At 45.2% G+C, this 9,686-nt stretch overlaps 1 long non-coding RNA gene across 1 annotated transcript; it reads left to right on the top strand.

Annotated features, from left to right (window-relative positions):
* Positions 1-1,502: 1,502 nt before the first annotated feature.
* On the top strand, positions 1,503-8,797 carry LOC118563326. Its single transcript, XR_004931144.1, has 3 exons — positions 1,503-2,055; positions 7,770-7,843; positions 8,525-8,797. It is a non-coding gene; the product is annotated as an uncharacterized LOC118563326 (long non-coding RNA).
* The last annotated feature ends 889 nt before the right edge of the window (positions 8,798-9,686 follow it).

Genomic DNA, 9,686 nt, shown 5'->3' with positions numbered 1-9,686 from the left:
CTCTGCAAAGCGGTTGCAGTCACCAATCATAGAGTGGCCCAGGCCAGCATATCAATTTGCTACTTTTACAATGTAATTATGAAATTATCAACTTACGACGTTGCCTCTGTGACGTTAACAGTGATAAATTCAGGTAGTTGAACACAGAAATGTAGCAAAATGTGAACTCTGCTAACCTCCAACTGCTGTACTAACTGTTGTACTAACTGAAAACAAACCTGAGATTTGGAATGTTAGCAAAAACTGCCCTTCAAAATAAGAGCTCCTTCAAAACAAAGGTCCTTTCAGATTCATGCCTGAATGGCAACACAACCCATGATGCCCATATTTTCCCATTTTGCCCCCAAATTTTATAATCATAAAACTCCTGTTAAAACAAGATAGCTTCGCCATGCTTTTGAGACAGGCTGCAAAGGGTGTCTTAAGCCATCTTAAGATTTGAATGCCTTAAGACAAAAAAAAGATGTCTTAAGACATCTAAAGACACTCAATGTCTTTAAGACACAAAATACTGTCTGAGAGCATCCCATTTCCTGCAATTGCATGTCTTAAGACGTGGGTGCATGTCTTCAGATATTTGTCTTAAGATGTCCTAAGACGTCTTGATGTGCACAACTGTCTTGAGACGTCTTGATTCTTCTTATTCAGACATCTTGAGACGTCTTGAGACACTGTGATGGCTGGGTATGTAGTTCTGTCATATGGATATGCATCCAGTTAGACATGTGGCTCGTGTAGGATATCATCTGACCTCTAATATAGGCTTTAAATGCTTCCGACCTAATAGAGGCTGATGTTTCGTCTGTATTTGTAGCGAAGAATACATATCTTCTACATATTGTAGAAAATTCTGGTCGCGTAGCCACCTCGGGCTAAGTTGCCAAAGTGTCTGTCCTTTCGAGTAGGAATTGTAATGGTAATGTAAAAATAGAAGAGCATGGTCTGAAAGTATAATACGTTTATGTCCACAATCACAAACTGAATCCTTCAGCGTTTTGGAGATTAAAAAGTAATAGAGGCAGGATTGAGTCGAGTAGGTGTTTGAAATACAAGAAAAATCTTGGTTGGTAGGATTCCTATATTTTTAAATATTGCAAAGATGAAGCTCTGAAATAAAGTGCTCAATCGTTTTGTGGGGTCGGGTATGAGAAGGGTCCACTGTTTTTAAAAATAGGGGTTAAGCGTGCATTTAAAATCGGCACCCATTATTATTTCTCCCTGATAAGAAGACACGATCATAAACAAGTTATTAAAGAATAAGTCATCATCGCTGTTGGGACCATATATATTAGCCAGGATAATTTCTTGATTTAACAGAGAGCCCTTGACTATAACAAATCTGCCCCTTGGGTCTAAGATAATTTTATGTGTTCTAAAAGCAACTGATTTATGGATTAGAACTGCGACTCCTCTAGCCTGTGACCAGTGACAAGATGCAATAACTTGCCCAGGAGCAGAAAACAAACACCATACAGTGTGAGCAGTAACCTGTGCTCAACGAATATCGGTTTGAACCCTCCACAGGTTGTTGCATGTTATGGCACAACGGCCAGTGACCCAAGTTTTATGCTAACTGAATCGATTATAAAATTGAGATAGCACATACCAACATCTTAGTCCATAGTAGTCTCTGTGGGTGGAAGTCGTTCCTTCTCCACTGTTTTGATGTAATCTTGTACCTCGGCTGGAGTAAGGAAAGTTACGGTCCCACCCCCGTCGAGGAAAAGCTTCATCTTGGCCGGGTATTGTAATCCAAACTCGATGCCAAGGTTATGAAGTTGGGCCTTCACCCAGTCAAACTTTCGTCACTTCTCTTGGACCTCCGGAGGTAGATCGGGGAAGAACATCAATCGATTGCCTTCGAGTTGCAGCGGCTTCTTCTTCTGGGCGGCTGTCATCACTCGCTCTTTATCGGTCATCCAACGGAATTTGATGAGGATTGTGCGGGGCGAATGAGCGCATCTTCTTGTTGTCTTTGCAGAAAGTGGAAGTCTGAAGGCTTCATCAATGGATAGGGGATCCGGAAACTTCAGGACATTCGGCTCCATTGTCTTGGTGAGTGCTAGCATGTCCCGTTGCGCTTTGGGACATTCGCTTCCAGGACGTTTATCCCATCTTCCGCAGCGCTAATGCGGGTTTCTGCATGTTCAAGTCTTTCAGAGAATATATTTATTGCTTCCCTGATCCCCTGGTTCGAGCTTACAACTTCTTGGAGCTGAGTCATGAAATATTTTTCGAAGAGCATGGATAGCCGCTAAGATTTCTTCATCTCTGGTGTTAGTTTCATCTGTTTGCTCCTCGTCCTCGGCCCCTTTGTTCCCTTTTCCTCCTTTTGGTTTGGTACTCGTCATATTTTCGATGTGGCTTGGTGTATAATCTTTTTTTTATTCAGTCATTTATATTTGGAGGGTTAGTTTTAGGAGATATTTTATGGAGCACAAGATCCACGCGTCCGTTCACTTTGAAGTCATCACCGGAAGTCCACCAAAGCCAAATTTAATGCCATGCAGATTAAATGATTGATTAAGAAGTTAATTTTTGAGCACTCTAGTTCAAAGATTACAACTTCTGTCTTGTCAGAATATAAAAGCAGGAAATAAAATCATCCTGGTTGTGATGTCCTGAAGACATGCCTGTAGTCAAGTAATTGAATGGATTCTTCAGGAGTTATGGATATATATATAGCTGAGTGTCATCAGCATAACAGTGGAATCTATTCCCATGCTGTCCCAATCCCAATCGGAAGCATATATATATAGTAAAGAGAATTGGTCCAAGGACTGAACCCGGTGGTACTCCAAAAGTGACTCTAGAGTTAGAAGAAAATTTCTTATTAACATGGACAAACTGGAATCTTTCAGACAGATAAGATTTAAACCAGCCTAATGCTTTTCCTTTAATCCTTACAGTATGTTCACGTCTTTCTAGGCGAATATTGTGATCACTTGTATCGAATGAGATCTAACAGGACAACTACAAACACAAGTCCATTATCTGAGGCCATGATAATATCATTAGTGACCTTCACCAGAGCTGTGTTGGTGCTATGCTGAACTCTAAAGCCTGACTAAAACTCTTCAAATAGGAAAAAAGATTAGATATAGGTCTGTAATTTATTAAGTAATCTTAATCAAGAGAGGGTTTCTTAAGTAAAGATTTAACTTTAAAAGCCTGTTTAAAGATGATCAGGTTGTAAAGATTCCTCCAATGTTGCCTGACTTACTGAGCACAAGGTAATCATGTTTGTGAGGATGCCAATGATTTTATCTTAAATACAATCAATTTTATTTAAAAAGAATCCCATAAAGTCATTACTGCTGAGAACGGTTGGAATGGATGGATCATCAGAGCTCTGACTTTGTGTAAGTTGGCAACTGTACTAGAGAGAAACCTTGAATAACTTTTATTGTCCTCTATTACTGATGAAAAACATGCTGGTCTAACTCTGCAAATAATCTTTTTATACAACATTAGACTATTTTCCCTATTAGGTAGGATTATTCTAGATGTGTAGAGTAAAATTTTCTCTCCAATTTCCTAACATTGTGCTTCAAAGAATGCAGCTCTAGATTAAACCAGGGAGCCAGCCTCCTGTGAACAATCACCTGTCACATAGTCTAATGCAAAACGCAATGAGGAAGTGACACTGTCAACAAAAGACTATATTTGTGAATGAGAAGAAACAACATTGCTGCCATCTGCAGGGCATATCTGTGATACTGAGGATATTAAAATCAGGACACTACACAGGACAAAGATTATTCAAGATGGGTCTGGCACAATCTAATATCTGTCCACACTGCATAGGCAATCATCCTGATAATTATATTGATGCGTTATGGTTATGCAGACCAGTCCAGAGGTTCTGGACACAGATATGTAAGGACTTATCAAAGTGCTTGAGCTGTAAAATTACACCTTCCCCATCAGTTTGCTTGCTTGGTAATTTTGAGGAAAGCCCTCTGGGGAATAAAATAGTTTACATGGTTTTCACTGCACTATGTATCGCAAAGAAAACTATCCTCATGAATTGGAAAAGTAAGGAGAATCTCAGTATCAATCAGTATAGAGATCTTTTGTTGGATCATATTAATCTTGAGACAGCATCTGCATCCACATCTGTTCGATCTCTTTGGGCTCCTTTGATTAGCACTATCACTTAGTGGAATGGGGGGCGGTGGGTTGCTTCCTGCAGGGCGCAGTGGCTGGGTGGAGGGGTTCTTGGGACTCTGGGGGCACTTGGAGTGGGGCGCTTGGTGGGTCTGACTCCAGGGTCTGTTGCCCCCATATGGGAGGAGCTTGGGAGGCCTACGGGTGGCCCACAGCACCGCTTGCGGCGCTCTTGGGGAGCTACGCGGGGACAGACGTGGGTTACTGACCTGGTAGCTGTGCTGTCGCTGGGTGGGTCCTGGGTGGGTCTGGGGGCCTGGGGTCCCTGGGGCGCGCCGCCCTCGGGCGGGGGCCCCGGCGGGGCCTCGGGGGTTCCGGTTCCGGGGGGTGTGCCGCTTGGGGTCTGGGCCAGCGTGCGCCCGGGTGTCCGCCCCTGCACGGGGCCTCTGGTGCGCTGGGGGTCCTCAGGGCCTGTTGAGCTGGTAGGGGGGCATGGTCATTAACATCTCAGGGCAGATGCTCTTCCCCTTCTTTGGGTTGGCATTCTGCTAGTGGGGGGAGGGGAGGGAGGGGGAGTAGTGACTTACCCAGCCTGGATGTCTAGTGTCGAATGTATGGTGAGATGTTTGAATGTTAGTGTTGGGGAGGGTTTAAATCTATGGGTGGTGTGTGTGGGGGGGGTGTTTGGTGGATGTTCTGGTGGGCTTGTGTCCGGCCCCCTGTCCCGGTCCTGGTCCGTGTAGTATCCCGGTGCGGGTCTCACCTGGGGGGTGGGGTTTGGGATGGCTCGTGCGGGCTGGCTGGCCAGGGTCCCCCATCTTATTAATTTATTTATTTAATTATATATTATTATTATTATTATTATTAATAATTATTTTTTGGGGGGGGGGTTAAATACAGTAGGCATGGGGGGTGGGCTGGGGGAGGTAGAGGTGTTGGTCCTGGTGGGTGGTTGGCTGGCGGGCCCTGCGGCCTCTCCCCAGCCCCCGGGCTATGGTGGTGCCGCTGGAGGGGCCCCTTTCTCCGGGTGGGGCTTTCGGGGAGCGGGGGTGCCTATTGGAGTCAGTAGGGGAGCTGGCTCCCTGGGTTGGCTCCCCAGTCCTTTGCTCCCCATCCCCGGACTCCTCCCTCTGCCTGCTCCATCACGCCGCCACACATGTAGGTCCTTGGGGAGAGGGCGTTACTGGAGGTTGCCACCTTTTGGTGACGTCCCTCTCCCCAATTTTATCATGCATTTTAGACACTTTCACTCCAAACATTTTCACAACGCACATTCATGTAGGCCACGATATGGGGGGGGGGTGGGGGGAAGACGTCTGGGGGGGGGCTTATGTTGTGTGAGCCTCGCCCCGGGCGGCTCCCTTCACCCCCTCTCGCATTTAGACATTGAGGGTTCTGGGTAGTTGCTTGGAGGGGGGGCGCTGGCACCAGCTCCCTTCCGGAGGGGGGGTGGGCTATGCCGTGCACCCCCTTCGGTGCTTCCAGTTTTAAACACACCTGAGAACAACATGCAACAACACAACATCTGAGCGGGCGTAGGGAGGATCGGGGGTCTTTTGCACACCCCCGATCTCCGATCGCGGCACGGAGTCTGGGGCCTGGAGGAGGTGCGGGCCACTGGGTACGGGGTCTTGGCGGGGGGCTGTTGCGGCTGGCCAGCGGCTTACCGGATCTGGGGCTGACGCCTCTGCTCTCCCCAGGAAGGGATGGGGGGCAGGGGTGGCTAGGGTAAGGTCGGGGTGGGAGGGGGTTTATTAGGTATATAGTGGGTGATGGGGGGCTCTGGTCGGATGGCCCGTACGGGTCGTGTCGGCCCCCCCTCTTTGGGGGGCCTGGTCCGGGGGGCGCCTGGTCCGGGGGCGGGGCCGGGGGTCGGGCACAGGCAGTCGTATTGTTGAATTGTGGTGACCCCCCCCACTTGGGATTTTTGGATGTGAATGCTATGTGGGAATGTGTGTACAGCGTTTTTTTTTTTTTTTTTTTTTTCCAGGTTTGGGTTCGGTCCGCTCCCTCTCCCAAGATCATCTCAAGTCTCCGCTAGGTGCGGAGTCCATCCCCCCACGTCCTGCCCTCCTCCGCTGCGTTAGCGGGCGCCTTGACCCTCTGGCGCGTTGACGGTCCTCAGGTTTGGGGCGGGTTCCCGGGTGGGCGCCGGCCCATTCCCGGCGGTGGCTTCGCGGGGCCTGGCCCCCCGGGGGGCGGCCGGGGCCCCTGCCGCGGGGGCGGGGCGCCCCTGGGGCCTCTGGCCCCCAGGGCCCATGGCCGGGACCACTTCAGCGCGGCCGGCTGCCGGCGGAGCCCACGGGCTCGTCCCCGCGGCTCTTGGGGGCGTCAGCATTGCGGTGGCTGGGGGATTTCCTCGGGGTCGTCTCTCCTCTTTCCTCAGGGGGGGGGTTGTAGATTTCCTGTGAAGGCCCCTCTCAGGCGCACTGCTTTGGGGGCCCCTTTGGGAGTCCGGGGTTATGGGTCCCCTGACCCCTGCCTCTGTGCTCGGGGAAGGTGGGTCTTCGGTTCTCCACAATCACTATCAAGCCATTTCCTTCTGGATAATTTTCAACTAAACTAGTGCACTCTCACAATCTCCCACAGGTGCTGGGTCCCAGGTATTAAATGTTCACTTATATACAGAAAGGCTATAATTTATTTACTTTCTTTTACTTTTTTTTTTAGATATCACATTACACATGTCAGCTTAAATAATAATACATATGATTTAGCAATAGTATCAAGGTGTTACACGATTGTATCTGTTGCTTTATGTCTATTGGTTGTGCTGTTCTTTTTGTGTCTCTTTCCAGGTGATGGAGCAGACAGAGGACGTTTTATCATTCTCTTCCTTTTATCTCTTCTTTCTTTCACCTCTTCTTTCTCTTTTTTTTTCTCTTCTTGTTTTTCTTTTACTCTCCTACTTTCCCATTGTAGTGTCCATATAATTTGAAATTCTCCCTGCAGGAATCACAATAAAGCTATTTACACGCACAAATCAAGCGGAGCATTATGGCGAAAGCTGTTTGCTCCACTTGTGAAAGTAAAATCTGTCGAGCTCTATTTGGCAATAAGATATCAATTTTTATTGCCACATTGCTAGACAGGACACTGGAAAAAAAATAAAAAAATCAGGACAGACATTTTAAAGACACATCATTATCTGATAAAGATCTGCTATAATGAAACATGCTATAGGACAGGGTTATGAGGAAATACTGTTAATTCTTCACGATCAATGCCACGTCAGCACAAAGTCCAAAGTATAAAGGCAAGAGTCCATCAGTTTATGAATATTTTGAGCAAAACCAATTGAATCTAGGATAGTATTAAAGGCTACACTAAAGTTATCCCATTCAGTATCAACATGAATGTTAAAATCTCCCACTATATAACCGTGTCAGTGTTTAACACTAAATCAGATAAGAAGTCTGAGAACTGAACTAAAAACTGAGAGTAAGTGCCTGGTGGACGATACAAAACAACAAACAGAAGAGGTTTTGTTGCTTTCCAGTTTGGATGTAGATCGGGGAAGAACATCAATCGATTGCCTTCGAGTTGCAGCGGCTTCTTCTTCTGGGCGGCTGTCATCACTCGCTCTTTATCGGTCATCCAACGGAATTTGATGAGGATTGTGCGGGGCGAATGAGCGCATCTTCTTGTTGTCTTTGCAGAAAGTGGAAGTCTGAAGGCTTCATCAATGGATAGGGGATCCGGAAACTTCAGGACATTCGGCTCCATTGTCTTGGTGAGTGCTAGCACCCTTTTGAACATTTAAGGGTTAAATGTTCAAAAGAATTGTAGTTATTAATTGGCCTGGAACTAATTAACAAATCACACTAAAAGATGGTTGCTGCTACTCCTCCTCATCCCGTAGTTCTGGGATTGTGAAAATTTTGTCTTGATTGGAGTTTTGTTTTTGGTTTCTTTCCATTTTACCAATTCTGTCTTAGGTTTAGGTTCTGTCTTAGTTTGGTTTATGGAATAGTTTGAGTTTTGTTGTGGTTTGTGGTTTGGTTTGTTTGTGGTTTTGTTCTTCATTTTACATTATCAGTCAGGGTTCTGCAAGCTTTTAGTTCAGTTCTGTTCACCTGCCAGCTCACCTCCCTGTTTTCACCCAATCAGCTTGTCACTCCCCTGTCAGCAGTCACCAACCTATCAGTTTGCTTCTCTGTCAGTCACTTCCCTGCCTCTGATTAGTTCCACCTGTTTCCCTGTAATTAGTTTCTACTCAATTCACCTGCTCACTCCCCTATTTATACCTGACTCTGTCTCCTGCATTCTGCCAGATCATTGTTTTCCATGCCTATTGGTGAGTCTTGTCCAGCATTCCCCGTACTCTGTTTGCTTGTAGACCTGACCCAATTAGCCTCTGGAGTTCTGAGCCAGCCTGATACCTGATCCTGATTTTCCTTCCCTGTTCTTATAGCTTACCTGTTTACCGACCTAAGCCTGGACCTGTTTCTGAGTTTTCTGCCTGTTTTTGGACTGCCTCTCTGTGTACCGGTTTGTGGATTCCCGTTTTGACCATTGAGACTGTCTGTTCCTGCACTAACCAGTTCTGTTTATTAAAACCTGGTTATTCCACGTACCTCGCTTTGTTTGGCTGAATACTGGGTCCATCTGTCCCTGATTCATGACAAATTTAAATAATTAGAGAGTTCACTGATTTATATTAACCATACTCAATATGGAAGGACAATGAGTTTTGCCAGCAAGATGCAAATGGCTGTGTTTGTGTTCAAGATTTGTCAATTTTTATGAAATTTGGAGTGCAAATAAGACAAGCATGTTTATGTTCTAAACCTGGGATAGTTTTTTGTGATTTTTTTGTTTCATGGCTGAGTTAATTCTTAAATTTTTAAAGAACTGCAAAAGAAAAGACATCTTACAAAAAACAGTTAAATTAACACATTTATTTTTCCATCATTTTGTTACAGAACCAAAAGTCTTACCTTTTTGTTATTTACACAGATTGACTGACTGGAATCTTATAGTCTTTTTTTATAAATACACAAAATAGTTGGACAGACAATAGAATTATGAGATTAGTGACATAATTCAAGCAGTTATGACATTTAAAGAAGCAGGTTTTTAGCGGCATGCCTGTGTTTTGCCCCTAGGTGTCTCACTCTATAAAGGACAATAACTCATCCAAACACTAACTTTTTATATATATTGTTCAACCTTGGAAAGTGAGGTTGTCCCTGTGGTGGCAAATCTTCAGGAATAACAATGTAATAATTTATGTGCCAGGGTCACATTTAACAAAAAAAAAAAAAAGAAAAAAAAAGAAGAAAAGATCTGCAGCAGTTTATGAGTGCTGAAACAAAGGATTATTTCCATGTGTCTTCTTCCCAAACCGACAGCTTATCTGAGGTCACCTGTGCCTAGCAAGCTGTCTGGACATTATAAAAATGACTACCTTTAGTGTGAAATCAACATGCTACTGTTAGCTAAATCATTACAGTTTTAGCAAAAACCTAAAGCTCAAATTGTTGCCATCAGTTAAATCTATTCCAGATACATTTAACTTGCTTCAAAGGCCAATTGATCTTTTGTGCACTTAATTCCATGCTATGTAAAAATTA

Source organism: Fundulus heteroclitus, chromosome 6 (assembly GCF_011125445.2).
Source record: "Fundulus heteroclitus isolate FHET01 chromosome 6, MU-UCD_Fhet_4.1, whole genome shotgun sequence".
Lineage (NCBI taxonomy): Eukaryota > Metazoa > Chordata > Actinopteri > Cyprinodontiformes > Fundulidae > Fundulus > Fundulus heteroclitus.
Note: the sequence above shows the minus strand (reverse complement) of the source record. Positions and strands in the feature narration are given on the sequence as shown.